The following is a 22488-nucleotide window of genomic DNA, read 5'->3' as shown; positions in this document are numbered from 1 at the left end:
GTGCACTCTGCATTTGCATACTTTTAACTCTCCAGAGAGAATCTGAGTCTAAAAATACTATCAATAGCCAAAAGTCTAAGCTTTATTTCAAGACAATTGATTTTTTAAAAAGATGCTTTCTTTTTAATTTCAGTAGCAGTATTAATCACATGTTTAAATTAATTTTGTTTTCTGAACAGTGCTAGGCTTCCTTTCCTTTTTTTAAGTGCACTAGTTTCTTACTTTGGAAAAGTATTGAAAGAAGTTAATAACCCTTTTTAAAATTCAAAGCTTTCTACTTTTTTAATTCTGCCACACACACAAAAAGCATATTATTTCCTTAATGGAAAAGGGAATACTTGCTCCCTTCATATGGCCGTGTTCTTTAATAATTCTTTAATAATACAGGGAAACAAAATATTTTAAATGAAAGAGAAACATGTTCAATTTAGCATAGAAAAAGGTAAGCAGCCCCAGTAAATAGAATTCTGCCTTCAAAGTGCACACACATATCTTTACTATATCTTGTAAAGCTGACATTCCACTCTCTTCCCTACATCTGTTAGCTATTTCAAGTTTTTTCTCTCCTGCATACTCAGATATGCCATCAGCTCCATCCAGTTCTGCAGTAAAGATTTGTTAAGATGAGACCAGCTGTGGCTGGGTCAGGGACTGAGTACTGCACATGTTATAAAGTGTAGTTCATCCCAGTTTATTTGGAAAGAATTCCACAGGAAAGAAATTTGCAGCCATTCCAGTGCAACGGAAATATCTTTGGAATGTGAGTGCAAATGTTCAGTGCAGATAGCTTGGGCAAGGAGCCTCTCAGTGCTATGTCTAGTGTAAAGCTTTCAATTCCTGTAGAAGGTCTGTTCCGAGGTATCTGGTTTCGGAGGGCCAAGGCAGAGGTCATTAGAATTTTGGGGAGAAGGAGGCTGACAGCATGCTTCCCTTTTGCAGATGGTGATTGAACAGGCTATTTTCAGTGGGGGCCCCTTTTGTTGGCCAATGAGACAATAGTCTTGCTTGTCCCTGCTTCTTTTCTTACTGATAGGAATTGGCATGATTCCTTACAGCCATCAAGATTTCCTCTGCTGAGTAAGAGGCCTCTTCACTGGTGAAATCATCATTCAAACTGGCTGAGTTTTTCAATGCTTTATGTACAAAATAGCGTATAGTAAATTGGAAAGGGATAATTGGGGAATACTTTTTTCCTTGTCTAAAGAAAAACTATAACATTTTAAATATTACACGGAGCAGACAGAAAGGATAGGGATTCCTCTTCATACATGTTTACCAATCCAGCCATGAACATATACGCATATTTATACACTTACCTGCAAATACCTATTTGATTATGGACGCTACTATAGACTTTAAAAATCTTAATGTATTTGAAATAAATTACAGAATTATTGACGTTCTCACAAAAGTAGATAAATGCAGAAAATTTTAGGGTAAAACTTGTAATTCCATCATTATCTCAATTGAAACAACTAGGTTAGTTCTATATTCATTTTAGGATCCAGTTCAATATAGTCCTTCTTCTTTTAAAATCCCTTCATACTTAGACCTAGTGATCTGATCACGTGCTTTCTCTGTCCATATTGTCTTATGACTCTTGGTGCAAGAGTCTTCTTCACAGCCCTAGCCACCTTCCTGTTTCTTTGCTTCTCACTAATTCTCTGTATCATTTCAACTCTCATCTGAAAATATACATTTTTCCTTTGATTATATTTTTTAATTTCTCTTTCACTCTGTTATTACTGAGCTCTATCTCACAGTACTTATAGTAATGTGAGAAATATTTTAGGGCTCTAGAAAGACACAATACCAAAAAAAGTTGTGTAACGTCTCAGTCTTTCTTAATACCCTTTATGAAGAGTTGTGCTGCAATCCCTATATTCACTGAATGGGGTTATTAACTGAAGTCCTAATGGATCATGGGACCAACCGGGCTTACTTGGAGTTAAATTAACATGAACATCAGTTCCATCCTTGTTAATTAGTTTAACTGCAACCTTAAGACGATGTTCTGGAAATGTGTAGAGACTGAATACAAAAAGGATTCAGCTAGGTTGTTACCATGCTAGTCTTTTGTAGTACCCACTGTTCCTTAGGCTTCCCAGGTTTCTCACTTGTAACAATTTGGCCTGAGCTCAACAAATATGGGAAAAAAACATTACAAGAATCAGGCCAAGTATGGGAATTCCAAACATGGATAGAGATCATGCAAGGTGATAAGGAGAGCCGGTAAAGTAAATCTCCAGTGCTTAAACAGGATGGAGAAAAATATCTACCCTCTGAACCTGTTAGAATCCTGGCAGGTACAAAAATGACAGTTGGTTAATCTTAAGGATAGACCATTAGATTTAGGCTTCCAGATAACAGAACTGTTAGGGTTCCCTCCCCACACTAAACTCTAGTGTAAAGATGTGGGGACCCAGATTTCCCCTCTAGGCAAAACTTTAGAGATACAAAAACAGGGATAAACCTCCCTCTTAACATAGGGAAAATTCACAAGCTAAAACAAAAGATAATCTAACGCATTTCCTTCCTATTACTTTCAATTTGTAATCTTAGAGGCCTTTAGTTCAGGTATGGCTTTGGAAAATGTATTTGCCCTGCCCTGATTCCTCACTGACCTGGAGAGAACACAAAGGAACACAAAATAAAAAACTTTCCCCCACAGATCTGAAAGTATCTTCTACCCTCATTGGTCCTTTTGGTCAGGTGCCAACCAGGTTACTTGAGCTTCTTAACTCTTTACAGTTAAAGGAGAGATTTTATGTTACCCTAAGCTATATGTTTATGACAAGAACTATCAGGAACCATTAAAGTATCAAAAGTTAAGGACTAGTAGCAATCTAGAAACCTACTGGAAGCTTTCAGGGATGTGTTTTTGTTCTTATTGGGAAGATGTCATTTACTCTCCCTTCACATCTAAGGTAAAACCTGAATACCAGAGACAGTTTGGAGTAATAGCACACACAGTACAGCACATGCTAAAGCTTGGGTTTATCACCAAATTCTGAGTGACTGGTATCATCACACCCCCCTTCTTGCTAAACCTAAGAGGAGTGTGCAGATTTGTGTTGACTTATGATTCATATCTAGAGTTCTGTATAGGCGAGTTCCTGGACCAAGTAAGATAGCAACATTAGACTTGCTGTCCTCTTAATTTTGTCTTAAAGAAAACTTTCTCCACCTTAACAGCTTCAGCAAAGGCCTGGACTCTCCATTCCTTCACCTAATTGACATTAGTGAGATGTAAACTCTACCACACAGTACCCTATTTACCTCAAGGCGATTTTAACTTCAAAGACCGGGACCTACTCCTGCTGCCATTGAAGACAAAGCAAAACTTCCATTGACTACAGTGGGAACAGGAACAGCAGGTCCCTTGTGGGAATCATTCAGTTCCACTAAAGATGAAAAATCTATGAAACTAGCATGATAGTGACCAAGACACTTTTCTTGGAATCCCAGCTCCACTGAAACACCCATTGTCTTAATGCTGTCCTGCTTACCATTTCCATCAAATGGGGATTTTTAGTATGTTGGCATAAGGAGAGGTTATAGAATTTATTTGTCTAACAGTAATGCTTCTTGTTTTTCGGCTAACGTTTCACACAAAGTAGAACAATACACCTGGTTCCTGACCCAAAGCGTTTAGTCTAAATCAGCTCTTCATAATCTCAGTTTAAACAGCTGCAGGTATAAAAGAGTTATGTGAAATGATCGTGACATAGAATCAAATCTTAAAAATAGTTTGTTTTCTCAACAGCTCTAATAAGGGGGCTTCACTTCACTGTGCTGACACTGATATGTCTCCAGAGGAAACAGAAGCATGTTCTAGTGGGTCTATGAATCAGGATATCTGGGTTCTGTTTGTGACTGCCACCAATTTACTGTATGACCATAGATGAATCATTTAATCATTTTGTGCCTCAGCTTCCCATCTGTCAGTTGAGGATGGGATCTTTCCTTAATTCAACAATATTTACAAAACACTGAGATCCTTCGATGGAAGGTCCTGTGGATGTGCAAAATATTATCATTAGACTCATATATCGTATGCTGTGTACAGTAGTATGGATCCATTAATCAGTTGATAGTTGATGTGACTGACTGTTATGTTATGTCAGTGGTGATTTGTGAATAGTCTGGAGCCACTGAGATGTGATAAGCAAAAGTTAATAAAAAATCATGAATGAAGAAAGAGCATTAAAGCACTAATGTAAAAACAGTCTGGTATTTCAGAATTACCTCCTAAATTTCCGAAGTAGCATATGGATTGTAGCAGCATGACTCCTACAGGCATTAATGGAAGTCACAGTGCTTTGAAAATTTAGGGCTGTCTTTTAGCAGATGCACAGTCGCCGATATTCAGTTTTTAACACTTTTAATTAAAAATAAAACAATCCAAAGGTGACTAGTTGTAATTACTAGCTCTTTGGGGAAAAGAGGGTGGCAAAATTCTGGCCTTGAATGTGCTGCTCCCTTTGATGTTTACGAAATGCTCAGTGAAGCCATTTGGAGACTCACCCACCTCTGAGAACTGAAACGGATTCTGGTAAAATATTGTATAGTTGGAATACAAGATAAAATGCCAAATTAGCCTGTTCTACTTTTTTATTCTCCTCTAACTTAAAAAGTTTCACAACTAATTATAACGAAATTGAATCCAAAATGAGAACATATCTGGCAAGCTTCAGCCTGTTGCAAGATTTTGTGGCAGAGAAAAAGGTTTATAAATGGTAAGTCTGACAGGGCATGAAAGGTGAACAGAAATGACCTTTCCTTCAGGGTCAGTAGAAATGAACATTATTGGAAGCTTCTTCCTTTTTACTGGTGTTGTGGGTACCAAAGGACAGGCCTACAACACCTAAACTTTCTGCTTTGTTGAGACATTCCAGCTTTTACTGAGATGATTACATTAGTAGCCCTTGAAATCAGCACCAGAATCCTGATCAAAGAGTGGCAAATGCAGAAGTCCTGAAAAGTGAGATGCATGCAGCCTTTTTTAGTCCCCTCCCCTGTTCTCAGGCCTTGTCCCTATGCATAGACTCTGTCTTTCTCCGCACATACAATTTTGCTTTGATCTGTTAGTACAGGTCCCCACACTTGGGATTTGCCTGCAGAAATCCACACAGGTCCAGAACCTTCCAGAAATCTTTGACTGTTGGTGGGGCACTTCTCCTGTGCCTGAAGCCATGGAATGCTCCCTGTGAGGCTGTTTACATGGACCTATGCCCTCTCTCCGCTCCTGCCCCCCAATTTCTTCCAGTTGCCAAAGCAGCAAGTCAGAACTTGTTCTCCACTTTATTGAATAGCTCATAAATGCTCATGAATGTCTAGAGTGGACTTCCAGGTGGTGCAGGAAGGTAGGAAGGAGAGGAAACTATGTACGGCTGAAAGTCCACGCCTTTGCCGCCTGTTGTATCTCACTGACAGGAGGTGAAGATGGGGCAGAGAGTGAGTGCAGGAAAGGATAGAAGGGAGAGGTTTGGGTGGTAATGGATGCAAGGTAGAGAACCTGGTGCAGAGCAGAGCGGAGCAGAGTAGAAACTGAAAAAGGACAGAAAAGGTGGAGTCTAAAATCAGGCAGACAGATTGTGGGGAGGCTGATGTGGAAGCAGGGGCAGTGCAGGAGGTTCACTCACCTCCCGCCCGTCCAAGTCTTTTCCATTTTTCCCCTCAGGCTGTCTCCAACTTCCCAGGTCTGCCTTGTTTTCCCAACTCCTCCCCCTGCTATGCTGGTTGCCTCAGCTGGCCCTACTTTCCTTATCCCTCTCCACTCCCTGCACTTTGCTTTTGAGGTATGCAAAAGATAAGGGGACAGATGCAGAGGATGAAATAGTGTCTTCTCACATTGATGAGACATACCACATTGGGAACTACATAAAACTTTTGCTACCTGAATCTCCGCTACATGAACACTGTACCCCCAAATCCCTGTCCCAGCTTCTCCAGATCTCATTTCCTCACTACCACAAGACTGTATATTCATCCTCTCAGTCCATCTTGGAGGCTGGGTAGCTAGCAAATATGATATTTCCCTACTGATTGCATAGTGTGGGAGCTGGAAAGCAGGAAGATTCTTTTGAATTTCCTCATATTACCTGCATAGGGGATCTAATCCTCACTGACAAGGCTTCTGAAACTGGACTTGTGTGGAGGTGCATATGACTGTATGTGGGAAGGGAAAAACATGTTTTCTTCTCCACAGTGGCCTCATAAATATATCCATTGCAAGCTCTCTTTGGCCCCTTAGGTCATTTCCTGTGCAACAGAGTTCTGTGACAGTGTGTTGCATCCCTCCTAGCGTTTTACAAATAGACCCAACACAGCCTTTTAAATAAAAAATAAAAATTGTTGCTTCCTCAGCATAACAGTAAATGTGTGGAATGTGCTTATAAAAATACCAAAAATATTGCTAGCAACTCTTTAAAGTAAATATTCTAGAAGTGAAGTGCAATATTTGTGGGAAATTTTCAGTGTTAAACACATATAGAGTAATTCAGCCCAGCGGTTTGACCCCCTATGCCTTTGTATCCAATGAGTGTGCAAATTCTTGTATAAAAAGCAGTGTTCTCATGCGGACGATGAAGTGAGTAGCAATGCTATTTGCCTAGTTTCTTCAAGTGTAAGTACTGAGACTTCTCTTTTCCACTGTGACTTATGTAATTGTTTCAACATTTCTAATAATTTGTAAAGGAGCCCATTAAACATAGGAGGAGGGAGGCCACAGGGGAATTTTTTATGTGATGCCTACTTTTAAGAGTGTTTTCTTTAGTTTGCTCTCCAGTGCGAGATTTAGACAGATGCATATTGTAAAACCAGATTTCTGTTTTAAGTCACTAAAGAATTACTCTATTATTAGAACGTTATCTCTGATACCATTACGCAGGGGCTTCATGCATCCAAAAGACCCCACAAATGCATGCCTGAATCTTGTCCATACATTCAAATGCCTTTTCTTTCCCCTGAATTGGTCAGGAGTGTGTTTGCAGCATCTTGTGCGTTGCTATTGTTTTGTTCTGTTTGTTTTGGTTTGGTTTTGATGGACTGAACTCCTGTTCATACTAAACAATAAAGTAATAGAAATGACAACACTTCATCAGAGAGTGTGGCAACAAACACTGTGTGTGTCTATATGTGAACAGAGCTATCTGCTTCTAATTTGTATTTTCTTCATGAACATCAGGGCATGGAATCTTTCAGTTTTATTGGTATTGTATACAATAAGTTATTAAATTTCATCTCTGTAATACACCTGCAGTAAAATAACAAAACATTACTGCACTTAAGGAACATGTGTGTGTGTTACAATGTTCCACCCCTCTACAAACAGCTGCTTACAGATTTCAAGATCCATTGTATAAATTCCCTGGAGCCCACCTCTAATAATCGAGACACATCTGCCATTGCAGTATTATAGGGATATGTAGTTTTATTGAAACTATACCTGTATATAAAAAAATTAAATAACTCCTACCTCAATTAAATTGGCAGGCTACCTTTTGTGAAGATCAAATTGTAGACCTCGTGAGACATAGTGAGGTTCATTTAATTCTTCTGTTACAAATCACTAAGTATGTTTTTTTATTGGTCAAATAACTAGATTTCTTTACACTTTGAGTCCTTTATTATTATAATTCTTCTTTGTTTTCTTCCCATATAAAAACATGCAAATGGTATATTAAGATGACAGAAAAGGTATCTAACAAAACAAAGGAATTCAAGGTTAAGGCTCACACAATATCTGCTCTTACCCCACATTTTTGTGTCCAGATACAAAAGTGTGAATGCTCTCAAAGAAGGATTTTTTTGTGACTACACAAACACACCAGTTTGTTGACTAGGCAGTGTGTTTATGCAGAATACACTAGTGTCTGACTCCATATAAAATCATTTATAAAAACTAAAGTTGTTTTGGATTTTAAAGGTGTAATTCTGTTAAAGAGACAACTGAATCCAGTCATTGCCGTTGTCTAATGTTCCTACTCAACTGTCACAACTTCACTTACTACTTATTCATATAGTACCATAAAACATTTGTGACTTCCTCAGCATAACAGGGTAGGTGTATGGAATTTGTTTACTTGAGTGGAGCCAGGATTTCGGTCAGTAAGTTTTGCAAAAAAGTTTATAGTTCAGGTATAGTTGCCACCTGTCACAGTTTTTGCTGAGTTGTCTCATTTTGGAAGGCAGAAGTGTTACTCCAGGTCCTGAAATCAGTTCCAGTGCCCATGAAACACCCTGTGACCATGGTTATATTGTGGTTTGACCTATGTAGTAACATTAATTTAATAACCTAAGTAAAAGTTTTCTTGTCAGACAAGTTATGACAAATTTAAGTTCAGGTATCTGTGTGGCTTATTTAGTAGGCATTCTCCTGAATCTTAGCTAGAAAGGCAAAAGTTCATAGTCTGCTCCATAACTAGAGAAATGCTGAAATGTAACACTAAACTTCAGTTATAAAGGGAAATGCTCTACTTTTTGAAGTGCAGTCCTTTGGATCAGATGTTAAATTGTAAAAGCTTTTAGTTCCCCAAGCACTGTCCAAAAACTGATATCCTGGACATCAAATTTTATGGCTGCTTATAATGTCCAGCAGTAGTTGTGTACTATGATTGAGTACCAGTGGCTGCTCCATTTGCTGCTGTAGTCATTGTATATTATATTTTATTGTATATTGATTTGATGCTTTGAGATACCTTGAATATGAAACATGCTACCAAAAAATGAAGCTATATTTGTGTCTACAGTCATCCCACGTTATATTGTGATCTTGTCATAGCTCCTAAGTTCAGCAGGGTCATGAAAAGCCACGGTGCTATAAGAAATAATTTTGGCAATTATCTGAGTCAGAATTGTATGCCTCAGACATACAAGTATAGCATATGGGGATGCTGTCTTTTGGCTGAAATGTAAAAATCAATGATCTAACTACTCTTGCTTATTAAAAATCATCTGGCTTTTAAATTTTCTTCCTTCAAGAGTAGGTGTATAAATCCTGATATACTAACAAAATCCTAACAGCATTCTTCAGTGGAAGACTGCAGTCTTCTCCATGCCCAGGGCTGTGTACACAGGGAACTAGCTACCAAGTTGTTTCTCTGACTCCTTTAATAAGCCAGAGATCTTTGTTCCCTCTAAATGGACCAACTGGCTACTCCCTAGATACATCAGATACCCAGTTCTGATTTGATGCAACTTTAGATTTAATTGACACTATTATTGAAATACTGCTCTTTAACAATAAGGCAATTTTTAAAATAATGATTACTGCTAAACAATGTAATATTCTCTGGAATTTCTCCAATTTCTACCAAGTCCCTGTTGTCATCTTTTTGGTATTTGGCACATACTGGCACATTGCCCATTTCCCGCAGACCATTTCAGATAGTTTCTCTCCCACATAGAAGTTACACTGTTCTGCCGCCATCTAAGGGTATGTCTTCACTAGAGACGTTGAAGTGCTGCCACGGCATTTAACGTGGCTGGGTAGTCGTGGCACCAGCGCTGAGAGAGAGCTCTCCCAGTGCTGTAAAAAACCCACCCCCCACGAGGGGAGTAGCTCCCAGTGCTGGTGCACTGTCTACACTGCTACTTTGCAGCGCTGAAACTTGCATCACTCAGGGGGGTGTTTTTTCACCCCTGAGTGAGAAAATTTCAGTGCTGTAAAATGGCAATGTACACAAAGGCTAAGTCTAACGTGAATTACCTGCTGTTTTGCGGAGAGGAGGAATATCTATAGCAGCTTTGGTCATACTTACTTGCCATGTAAAAGGAGGTGTAGGACCTTCACAGCGCAGTTTAAGATGAGGAAATAAGTTTTTTAAGAAGCACAGGTAAAGAACACTAACTGTTAAAGTAATCATTATTTTTACCACAGATAAAATTTAAGCTGCATACTGGCTGTCACAGCTATTAAACTCGTTCTACAGTACATTGAATGCCTGTTGCTTTAATTGGGAAAGATATTTTACTTCACTTCTCACTCTAAAAGCTGTTGTGAAATGTGGTTTGCACTATTGTTATAGTTACCAGTCTCTCAGTGGTGGTTGTATTTTAGTGGTGAAGTTTAAAATGATCCCTTTACATACATATGGTCAGAGTTTCAAAACCTGGCCTCTCTCTTTTTGCCCATGAATTTCACATACAATAATTGCATCTTCAATTATTTGCAAGCATAATCTAGGTAATTTAGTACCTGATTGCACCCACAAATCAGATGATTGAACATACAAATGACATAAATTTGGAAAACATATAATTGTGAGTGCAAAATTGTTTATGGAATTTTTTCCCTTGCAAAACTGCCTTATCCAAATGGATGGATCAGATAAGACTGTGCTGAAAATTAGGCCCCTGATCTGTGAGTTTTTCACAGAACTTTGATGCTTCCAAAATGTTAATTAATAACTAGTTCTTCCAATGAATAATAAACTATTGCTTCATATATAGCAATTAAGGTATCTCAGATTATTTCATCAAACAATGTGCAGTGATTGTGTAGATAAATGGGGAAGCTGTTTGTGAGCTCAAGAGTACTTGGAGCCTGTGTTCAAACAGAGGGAAAGTAGGCCATGACCCTGTAGTTATCCTCTTTTAATAAAAAGTGCTTTGGGCTCTTTAACTTTCTCTAGCACAGAGGATGTGGAGAAAGATGGTGGTTTGACATCTTATCTAAAGGACTGCTGTTCTGACAGCGCCCCCGTCCCGTAACGCACATCTTAGTACAGCAATTCAGTGTTCCTAATGTGGACACATAAATCATATTCTTTTAGCCCAGGAGAGAGACTTGGACTAGTTGAGTCACACTACCTATTTTTATTATTATTTATTTATTTGTATTGTAAGAGTAGTAATTACATTACAGCAAGGAGAGATTTCAGGGAAACTATGAAATTCTCCCATCTGTGTATCTTTGGAACATCTGGATGTAATGACTCTGAAACGGTATATCACCTTCTACCCTAAAACCCCCATAATCAAGTGACTGATCTTGAGACACAGTCTTTCTTATGGCTTCTCAGTTCATTCAGGGAATGGGCAGTTGTCTCCATACTTGAGAGTGCACAGATTATTCTCCCTGGTGTGCCAGCCCTTTCCTGTGGGCAGGTGTGGGGCTGTGGTGGAGCACAACCCACCCCATTCAGTAGTTCCTCCATACCTCACACCTGAACCATATTTAACTAGACAGTTTTAATTCAATATAAAACCAGCTCTACTTTCTAGGGTTTGAAAGCTGTTTTTTAAATTGTTGTTATTATTTATTACTAAGTTGGGGAGTTGTATGTATTTAGCACTTCTGAAAGATATCACAATGTCAGCTATAAAGATTTGAAGTTCTTTATCCATAAACAGGTACTCCAGGGGCAGCAGCAGTGCAGACGTGCCCACACTGGTCCTGCCAGTGTACATCAGCCCTACCATGGGATGTAAATTGCCCACAGGGTCATCGTCCATTATACCCATTGAGTCTTTGGCCTCTCTGTAGAAGCTGTCAATAAAATGGCCCATTAGAGCACATTGTGATTTTGGTTTAGACGGTATGGATACGTGTCCTTTGGGAGCTGGACAGAAACCACTAAACCATAACCCACAAGCTGTTAGTTGGTAAACATTTTTTATCACTGTGGAACTGGACTGTATGTAATTGACCGAGAGGTGAAAGGTTCTCTATCCAGCAGATGTTATAATAATAAATCACTCTCAATACCACTTTTGTGCCCTTCTCCAACTCAGTGTACTAAGATGCTCCCTTTGCATACATCTGCCAGTTTGCCAGTCATGATATTCTTCACATTCGGGTTCCTCCTAAAGACCTACTTCTTATGAGCATTCCAGAAGTGAATGCATAAAACAACAACAGATCCATGTCCCAGTACATGAGTCTCTCTTCTGGGCATCCTAATGCGACCTGTGTTCTCTGTATCTTGTTTAGTTTGGAAACTATTTGGAGTAGGATTTTCTTTTTTGTTCCATTGCTATGAAGAATGCTGAATACATTGTTGGTGCTTACCACATAATAAATAATAACAGAGGAGCCAGGTACGTCTTTATGTCTTTGCAGCAGATGAGGTATATGTCTGCCAGACATATAATGCTTGCTGCAGTATGTTTAGCAACAGTGAGAAAGTTAATATTTTTATTTTGTTTTGAAGTTAATGACAGAATGTGGCCATCTGTCTGCATTTTATAGGCTTTTCTATTTTTAAAAACTATTTTCTTTGAAAGGAGGGCTAGGTTGGCTATTAAGAGAGCCTGTTTATTTTACTAGTAAAGTAGATCTAGTCAACACTGTGGTTCAGGTAAAGTGGATATTTTCCATATCCTTGCCTTTCAAAACTATCTTGGGAAAAATATCCATATAATGTCTAATAAAACCGAATATATGTCTGGAATGTAATGCACAGGGGTATTTCTATCTTTTTTACATACTGTCATAACATATAGGGTTATTTTTATAATGCCTGTGTTAGATAAATAGACATTGTGACAAAAAGTGGATGCAAAGTGAACCTACTGTAATTGCACTAAGATGATCAATTCATCCTGCCTAGTGGAAAACTAGAAAGGTTTAAGGTTTTTAATTTTTCTTTTAATGAATTTAACACTAGTGAAAGATGATAGACTGATAGGCTTGGAAACTGTAATCTTTTATCCAAAGTCCTCTACCCATGTGATATATAGGCAGTGGCACTTCTTTACAGTGCTCTACCAGTATGTCTTTCCCATGACCTGGAAGTGGTGGATCTTCAGCCTTTATGTCCATACAATTTTTAGTGCCTCTGCTGAAAACAACAAGGATACTAAATAATTTGTGCTGGCCAGGCTTGAAAATCATTCTTACCACTGACAAGTAAAACTTTCCTTCTGGAATAATTTCCCAGGTCTTGCTGCAGAGGACCTCTGGCACTGCAGATTCCCTCTTTCTGTGAGCTATTGTCCAAAACATGACCAAGTGGTTGGATCCTGGAGCATTGTTTCACCTTTTCATAGGTCCAGGGGAGTGAAGAGTTCCCTTAAATTGGGCTGCTGCCCTTAGGTTGCCAGTTCAAATTCAGGGTTGAATTATTAGCAGGGTAGGCACAGACTTGGGAGTCAGAGTACCTGGATTCTATTCTTCACTTCCTCTGACTAAAGGCCTTGTGTACATACAAACTTAAACTGGTTTAGTTAAATCTCTACAATCCCATGTAGACACTTCTATTTCATCTGAGTGGCTTATTTTGGTTTAGCTTTAACCTCCTCAAAGTTGGTTTAAAGTAAAGTGAAATAAGCCTGGTTTAATGCAAAATAAGTGTCCACATAGTCTTTTACACTAGATTAACTAAATTGGTTTAAAATCACACTTTAAATTGAACCAGTGGAATTCAGCATGTAGACAAACTCTTACTGTGTGATCTTGGGAAAGTCACTTAACCTTTCTTTGCCTCAGTTTCCCCGTTTATATAATAGGAGTAATGCATACTATCCTACAGATGAAAAGTTCTATGAAAATGCAAAGCATTATTATTATTTTTTTCATGTATGAGGGTGATTAAGAACGGCCATACTGGGTAAGACCAAAGGTCCATCTAGCGCAGTATCCTGTCTTCCGACAGTGGCCAATGCCAGGTGGTCCAGAGGGAATGAACAGAACAGGTAATCATCAAGTGATCCATGCCCGGTTGCCCATTCTGAGCTTCTGACAAACAGTCTAGGGACACCATCCCTGCCCATCCTGGCTAATAGTCATTGATGGACCTATCCTCCATGAACTTGTCTAGTTGTTTTTTGAACCCTGTTATAGTCTTGGCCTTCACCCACAGGTTGACTGTGCGTTGTGTGGAAAAAATACTTCCTTTTGCTTGTTTTAATCCTGCTGCCTATTATTTTCAGTTCTTCGGGTTTGGTGATTGGGCCCACTATATTTGTACTGCCTGATCCTTGACATAAATATTGTCTTTTTAATAGTGGGCACCATATATGTAATGCATTTATATGTCAAGATAGAGACTTTGGGGCTGGGTAGGAGAGGAAGTTGTCATTTATCATAAAGGTTTGATGGAGTGAAACATGTACACTAATTTGCTCTCAGTTTGTTGAATTCATTCTTTCCTATTTTACATGGGAAGCGTCTGGCACAGATGAAGAAGCCACCTGGTGATCTTGACGCACCCAGGCAATAAAACTTCACCTCTTTCTCTCTCCTTAGGATTGGAATCTACACCTGCTGGTTGTGTGATGCAGTCAGTGTGCAGTATGTACAGCAAAGGGAGAGATGGAAACAAAATCTTTATTCTTAAGCTTTTAATTGAAAGCACATGCACATTTTTAATTCAGAAGTTTTCCCGGAGTGCTAAACTAACTAAAAGACCATTCACAAGAAAGCTAGGTATAACTGTGGTGCGTCATGCTCTATTTTGGCTTCCATGACCATACCACCACTATATTTTTACCCACCTCAGCTTAAAAAAAAAGAAGAGATGCTGTTTTTTTCACATTAGCTGAATTTGCTGATATATATTGTGGGGACGAGTATAATTTTTTATCCTGTCTGAAAACTCAACGTGTCATAAACTTTACAGGTGTTGGAGTGTACTTAAAATGAAGATTGCTCTGGAATTTCTTTGACGTTCGTTTTGTGTTATAAAATAATATGTAGTTGTTACAGCGTGTGTGAATGGCCTTTGGACTGCATTTATTAGATTTTGACCGTATTAAAAATATTGAAATTAGGAGAGAGGAATTTAAATACAGTTAAATGGATACTTTCCACTTTTTTAAAAAAAATCTCAGAATGAATTAGTATGTCACTAAAATACATTTTTATATTTTCCTGAGTAACCCTAGTCTGTAAAATACAAAATAAACACAAGTTTATAACAATGAAGACAGTGAACACCCATAAATTTTTAAGTAGTATTGAAATGCCAATCAGATTAGTTTGATCATTTTTAAGGGTCTTTTGCCAAAAAACACAAACAAACCATAGCAAAGCATAACAATGTATTTGCAGGAGTTGAATTTTTCATTTGCAGACATGCATTCGAACAGCAGAGAAACACACTGTTTATCCCAGCCTGGGTATCTTTAGTTTTTATCTGACTCTAAAGAATATAATTATCTTTTCCCCGCCATACAAATGTCTTTCACGTTAGGCAGTTTTGTAAGGTAGTAAGTATCAGTTTTATCCACAGACATGCATACGTCTTCCTCCAGGGAAAAAGAAAAGTTACTGAGTTCTGTCCATGCAGACCCTGGTGCAGCAATCCCAACAGATCTGTTCTGTGTGGAAGAAGTTAACACCCTCTGAGGAGGAAAAGAATGTAGTCCTTTAACATACTTGCAGGAGTAGGATCAAATAGGTCATGTGTGGCTTGCTGAGTCAAACCACATGGTGCTTATTTGGAAGGGCTTTCTTGGAGTTGCAGAGAGAGGAGCATGCAACATGCACTCTGCGTCCAACCCCTTACACAATTTAAACTGCCTTTTTGGTTCAAGTACCGCTCCTTGTGTCCTCTCCCATTAATACAAATATATGGTTCAAGTTCCACTTCTTTGCTCCTCCCACTTTCTTTTTGGTAAATATATGAATTTTAACTGGATGGTGTCTTTTTGAAAATATGTCTGACAGACAGATCTGTTCACATTTTTCAAATGCCTGAGTATGACATGCTAGATTGTGGAAAGATTTTTAAATTGCTTTTAGTCTCTGGATAACATTATTTTACACACAGTAGCTTGCTTCTGGGTAAGAAAGGGATAAGTATTGCTTATCTTTGGGTATGTCTACACTTCAGTGTAAGCCCAGGGTTTGAACTCAGACTTAAGCCTGCCCCTCTTTTCCTGTACACTTAAATCGCACTAACCCGAGGCTCAGACACAAGGTCCTAGGGCTCCACAAGCATGGAGAGTCTGGGCCTCATCAAGCTGGGACCCAGGGTGCAAGTCCTATTGCTTTTGCAATTTAGACATAGCCCCACTGAACTTGTGTTCTGGGAGGTCACCAAAAGTATTCCACAATCCTATGGGCCAACTTTCTTTGTGCTCTGAACAATCAAGTTTGGTGGACACTCAAGTTTTTCCACACTGCACCACAAACAAAGGGCTAGAGCGGCCACATGTTGGAAGGGCTCTAGGAAGTCTGGTATAAGGATGATTGGACTTGGGCCTGCATAATGCAGTGTAGATGCGGAAGCCTCAGGTTGGGATCCAGGGTTCAACAATTCCTAATCTGGATTTACAATTAAGTGAAGACACTCAAGCCCTAAGTTAACAAACCTAGGGTCTGCTAACTGGAGTTCTACGAACCCTAGGCTTACATAGCAGTGTAGACAGCGTAGTATCTTTGAGACCAACAAACAGTAATGAGTTAACAAAAGCATTCTTCTAAGCAATTAAATTATTTAGCTGGTTTTGATTCGTTTGTTTGTTGTTTTAAAGACAGGAAGTTTTCTTGGTCTTTTGGATGTTTTTAATGTAACTTTTTTTTTAGGTAAAAATATTGCTAACACTTAATTTCAGAAAAAACACTCTTTTTGAATTTGAACTTGTCTAAGCCTTTTCTGTGTTCTCATATTCAAAGAGAAAAATAATTATATAATTAAAAAAGGGAAATCAGCCACTAAACACCTTTTAAAGACTGAAGCGTGTCAGGATATTTTGCCCCATCTGAAACAACTCGACCTGCTATTCTTGTAGTAAGCTCTTTATAGTTAAATGTTTACACAGGGAAGAGTGATGTTAATTTTCTTGTTAGGTTAACAGGTCTTTTAAAACTTGCTCTATTTTAGGTTTTGAAATAATTTGCCAACAAGAAACATTTTAAGGCAAGTAGTGATTAGAACATACTTATTGAATTCTACACGAAAGGACTCACTTGAACTGGAAAAGTAGTATAGACTGACTAGGGAATTGTTGCCTGCAATTCTTGTGTATTTACTCTGGGAAAAAAAATGCAAAAAAGTTCTTTTCTTTGCACAGTACGAATTTCTACACTTCATTAACCCTCATTCTTCCCCTCCTATCATCCCCAATAAGTGACCACATTGCTGATAAGTACCAGATGGATATAGGATTTGAGAAACTTTGGAAAAAAGTGGATGAAATTGGGTATTGCGAACAATGATATTACACTGTAATACATTCTTTAAAAGAATGTGAAAAGCGGTAAAACAGGAGGATGCTTGAGCCTATTCATAACCATCGGGCAGTTCTAATTTACATGCCAACACGCACGAGTTTTGTTTGACTATTACTCCACTATATATTAAGTGGTAGTTACCTTGGTAACACTTACATCATATGCCAGTACTCTGATATAGTGCATGTTTAAAATACAGAAACACTTAATATAACTGAGCTTTTGTATGTTTTGCTGTACTGTACTGGGGGGAGGCAGAGAAAGTGTCTGTTAGCAGACATACTTTTTTCTACATTTTGTTCTTATCGTATGCATTGTGCAGGGACACAGAAATAGGCAGATTTTCTCTTAATGTTTAATTTTCGTTGTTGCATAGAAGAGGTGAGTGAGTGGATGTTTTATTTACACAAGGGAGAAGTTGTAGAACAATTGAATTGTGTGATGATGCGGCAGTTCTCCATTCTAGCATCACAGAATTGCTTTGTAAGAAATTCTGCAGACAGTGCTTAATTATATGCAGCTGAGCAGCAATCCACATTAGATCCAATATTGACTATAGACCAAATTCTGCCCTAATTTACCCCTCTTGTAGCGCACCTATATGTCAGTGGATTTACACAGGTGTAAACTGAGGGTAAAAGTTGGCTCTATATTGCTTATCTTGCCCTGGAAAAAGATTCTGCCATTACCTCTCAGATACTATTCACATTGATTTGGTTTAGGTTGGTGTATAAACTGCATCACTTTGGTCTAAGTTTGCGACAGTTTCTTGACTATAATATCTTATTAGATTGGTTACGCAGCACAACTGTGCAACTAAGATGAATGGGTACTATCAACTTTGGTGGCACAAAACTGCACCTCTCTTGACTGGCAAACTGAATGGAGTTCATCCTGGATGGGATTCCCTGAGTAATGGACTTTGTGTAGATCTAGATTCCCCAGCCTCCCTGCAGACCGTTTACAGCACTCAGGTTTTTTTAAAAGGTCCTTGTCAGTCTGGATTGTTTACATATAGATGAAAGTTTTTGACAGTGGAAAGATTAGGCTCAAATTCCCTTCTGTGAATGAAAACTGTATTCTGAAAAGTTAAAAATGAAGTGGAGAATATTACAGTCCTTGTTAGACCTATGTTAGTAAACAATCAGAAAGGTGTCAAATTTTCTTGAAATCTGGAGGATGAAGAAGGATGAGTGGAATTATTGGAGAAATGAATGTGTCCAATAGGTGGAATCAGCTGTCATTGGATGTTGGATAGGGAAGTGGGTGAAGATGTGAATATTGTAGATGCTTGATTCACCAGCCTCTACAAAATTCTGGAAGCTGGACATGGTATCTGATAATATGCAATGTTAGTTAACATATTTTTTTTAGTCTTCACAATGTTGAATTGAATAGGTAGTTGTTTCTCATTCTGAATGTAGTAAATTCAGCAATTTAAACCCCAAGCATTTAAAAAATCATGAGTCACTCCTTCCCTTCCCCAAAACATTGGGTTAAAAATCATGAGATTTTAAAGATAATAACTTTGGAGGAGGTTTATTTCCTTCTCCTTCTGAGCCTTTAGGTAACATTTGGGTCACATTTTCCACATTTTCTCCACAACCGTGAAAGCTGAGATTCTCACAATGCTGGGACTTAGGGCTTTAAGAAAAATATCAGATACTGTGATACTTATAATAAGGGAGTGAACCACACTGAAAATGAGAAAGCTGTGGATCAATACTGCAAACAAATGATTAGTATTTAGTGATCACCAAACAGAAGTGTATGAATTCATCTAACCCTTCATGCCTAAGGTTGAAGGAAGTGGTAGGGAAGAAGTGAATGAAGATACAGAAGAAATGAATCCAGATAATTCTTCTGAAGTAAAAAGTAAATTTTGTCAAGAGTTGCTAAGTACAAAAAATTAAAAAGAATTTGTGCATATGCTTACCTAAAAAGTGTAGAAAAAATAGATTTAGGTTAAAAGTGCCAATTGAAAATTTATCTATTGAAGTAAAAGAGAAGAACATCGAGTGTGCTGATTCTGCAAGTGAGATGTTTTATTCCATCATCAGCATCTTCATCATAAAAACATAGAAGCTACGACATAATTTAAAACCCTATGCCTGACTGTCCATCAGTGGTTCAACATCAGATTTATTGAAGAGAAGTGTTTTGTTTGTCTTTGATGCCCCCAAAATGAAAATGATCAATCTATGATTATTCCATAAAAACAAATGAGAGGCAGATAATTGATCTCTGAAAGTTGCTAAGTAATATCAGTGAAGAAATAGTGGGGGCAGAGAATAATTATTAAAAAAAGAACTCAGAGAATCAACATTAAGGACATTAACACATGGGGGTTGGTTGAACATGAGAAATTACCTTGTAATAGCTACAAGCATTCTTACAAAGATATAGGTCAACATTTGAAAAGAAAGCTGCAGAATGTTGTGTGAAGGTTGGTAAAGATACCGTCTAACCATGGAGAAAAAAACTATGGCAAAGAGTTCTTTGCCATTTATTCTGACAGAGGAAAGAAAAAGAAAAGATGATGTGCGTCTCAGGTGCAGTTACTCAAACTTCTGACTTGGTGTTCAAGAAGCAATACAAACCTCTTGGAGAAAAGTTAAAGCACTTAATGGAAGTTCAAAATTCTTCCTCAAACACTTTTAGGGTCCTGGTTTGTTGTATGAATGAGAATTGATGGCTCAGCTTCACAAATACATTCAGTGAAACTCAAGAAATTGTCTCTATGTTTGCATATTCAGCTACTCTGAATATGCTGAAATTTACACTAAGCATGAGGACATTAGATAAAAACATAGAGTTCATATTTTACACAACAGAGGGCTCTACAAAGAGGTGCTAAACTTCCGAAAAGTCATTGAAGGAGCTTTTGAAGGGACTTGGCAGATTATGGGCAGATGACACTGTTGTCACAGTCTCAGTGGAAATCTGGTTTAATAATATAATTAACAACAAAGAACTGAAACCATAGAAGGAGATAACAGAGAAACAATTCAGAGACTGTATGGAACATCTTCATTACTTAGCTAACGTGATTTTTACCAAATAAAAAGTTCATAAACTTAGCCCAGAACAGGAAGAAGAGACTGAAGCCTGGATGATGGAATGGAATTCTGGGTTCTTCTCCAGCATTCAAAATGTAAGATTCAGATTTCTATCTCATATTTATGTATGGGAAAGTGATTATGCTAAAGTTCGTTGTCTCAAAATGGTAGAATATTGTGGAAATAAAATCACAGGCGACAAGACAGTTAAAGATCAACACTCCTATTTAACCATCTCGTCATTAATTAGGTGTGGTTTTGGCACATTCAGATTGACTAGATTGCAAGTTTGTAAATAGACAAAATCCCAGATTCTCAAAGGTATTTAGGCCTCACTGCAATTAGCCAAACTGGTTTAGGAGCCTAAATATCTAAAGGGATTTAGGCACTGTAGCGAGGCGGTGGGATCCCCCACAGCCCCACTGAGGTACAGCCCTTCCCCAACCCCGCTGTGGGCGGAGCCACTGGGTCCTGCGCCTGACCCTCAGAGGTCACGGCGCAGACCCGGAAGTATAAAAGCAGACCTGCAGAGCTCAGTAGGAGCCCAGCCACTGCCGGGACCAGACGTCTGTGGCCGCTGCCAGCTGGAGCTCACGCTCGGTCAGATGAGCCTGCCCCGTGCTTGCTACCCCGAGGACGACTGGCCAAGCCTGCCTCTGGCCCGCTACCCCGAGGAAGAGCCTAGCCTGCCTCTGGCCAACTACCCCAAGGAGCCGCTGAACTCACCCTTGGACACTTATCCAGAGGAGCCGATGGTGGTTGAGATTGCTGATGATGCTACGAGGACTCAGGAACCTGACCAGGGGGAGAGTGGAAGTAGCCTGGGGGCAGCCGAACCCAGTCTGGCTGCAGCACTGCCAGAACCAATGTCAGTGTGTTGCGGCCAGGATCCCCACTGACAGCAACGAGTTTCTGCCGCTGCTAGGGCCCCGCACTGGGACGCAGTGGAGTGGGAGGCCTGCCTCCCCCCTGCCATCCTTCCCAGGGTGGCAGACTCCCCCTTTCCCTGGCCTGAGGAGACCGAAACCTGCTATTGCTGCTCAGCCCTGCCTGAGGGCCTGAGCCTACTAACTCTGTGTTTGCTGCCCCGCCCTGACCTAGGACTGGGGATAGGATTACTGCTGCTCAGCCCTGCCTGAGGGCCTGAGCATAGTAACTCTGTGTTTGTTGCCCCGCCCTGACCTCGGGCTGGGGTTAAGACTATGGTTGCCCCACCCTGACCGAGAGCTGGGCAGGAGACTATTGGCAGTGAGGCGATGGGATCCCCCATAGCCCTGCTGAGGGACAAAGCGCGGCTGGGGCGCACTACACATGGTACCAGAAGTGGGGACTCTGCCCAGAATGTGGGCACAAGCCCTTGACCCCTGTGAGAAAGGGTCTGAGGGAGAGCGATCCCCCACCGGAGACATGGGCTTAGCCAAGCTCTTCACCTTTTTGACGGAGAGCCAGGAGCGCCAGCAGGCGGCCCAGCTGCAGCAGCAGCAACAGCAAGAGGCCGCCCAACTCCAGCAGCAACAACAGCTGGTCGAGCAGCTGGGAGCCCAGCAGCAGCGGCTGATTCAGGACCTAACAGCCCAGAATCAGGAGTTCCAGTGACAATGTTTACAGCAGTTAGCGATGGCGCTGCCCTGGCCCACAGACCTGCGGCCGAGAGGCACGGACGGGACCCCTCGATTAACCTCGCCCGCAAGACTGACCAAAATGGGCCCGCTGGATGACCCCGAAGCGTTCTTGGTGACTTTCGAAAGGGTAGCCCAGGTTGCCGGGTGGGCCCCTGACCAGTGGGCCACCCTCCTGGCCCCCTATTTGACGGGGACAGCACAAAAAGCGTGCCGGCGTTTATCCACAGAGGATCCCAGGGACTATACCCGGGTGAAGGCGGCGACTTTGGACGCCCTAGACGTCAGCCTGGAAACCTTCCGGCAGCGGTTCCGGAGTCTGGCCTACAACGCAGGCGCCCGCCCCCGGTTGGTGGCTCAGGAGCTGAGAGACCTATGTAAGTGGTGGCTACAGCCCGACAGGCGGAACCCTGAAGAGCTCATGGAACAGATTGTCCTGGAGTAGTTCCTCCTCATCTTCCCGTCCCGGGGAAGGGCTTGGGTGCTCCGTCACCGGCCCCCGACGGTAGCGGCCGCCGTCACCGTCATGGAGAATTTCCTTGCGGCGGAAACCTCGGTCAGGCCGGGTTTGCGGGGTCACCCCTCCAGGGCTCAAGTGCCCCAAACCCGAAAGACGGGTGAGTACCCGGGCTGGACCACGGACGCCCCCACGGAGTCAGGAACCCCGGTCTAGGCGTCTCAAGGG

General features: G+C 40.3%; 1 protein-coding gene across 14 annotated transcripts in view; it reads left to right on the top strand.

Annotated features, from left to right (window-relative positions):
- TCF4 (transcription factor 4) overlaps positions 1-22488 on the top strand; it is a 357326-nt gene that overhangs the window by 177968 nt on the left and 156870 nt on the right. The gene's annotated exons all lie outside the window — the stretch shown is intronic.

The sequence above is a fragment of the Chelonoidis abingdonii genome, chromosome 6 (genome assembly GCF_003597395.2).
Source record: "Chelonoidis abingdonii isolate Lonesome George chromosome 6, CheloAbing_2.0, whole genome shotgun sequence".
NCBI classification, from domain to species: domain Eukaryota; kingdom Metazoa; phylum Chordata; order Testudines; family Testudinidae; genus Chelonoidis; species Chelonoidis abingdonii.
The sequence above is the reverse complement of the archived record's forward strand: the minus strand, read 5'-3'. Positions and strand labels throughout refer to the sequence as shown.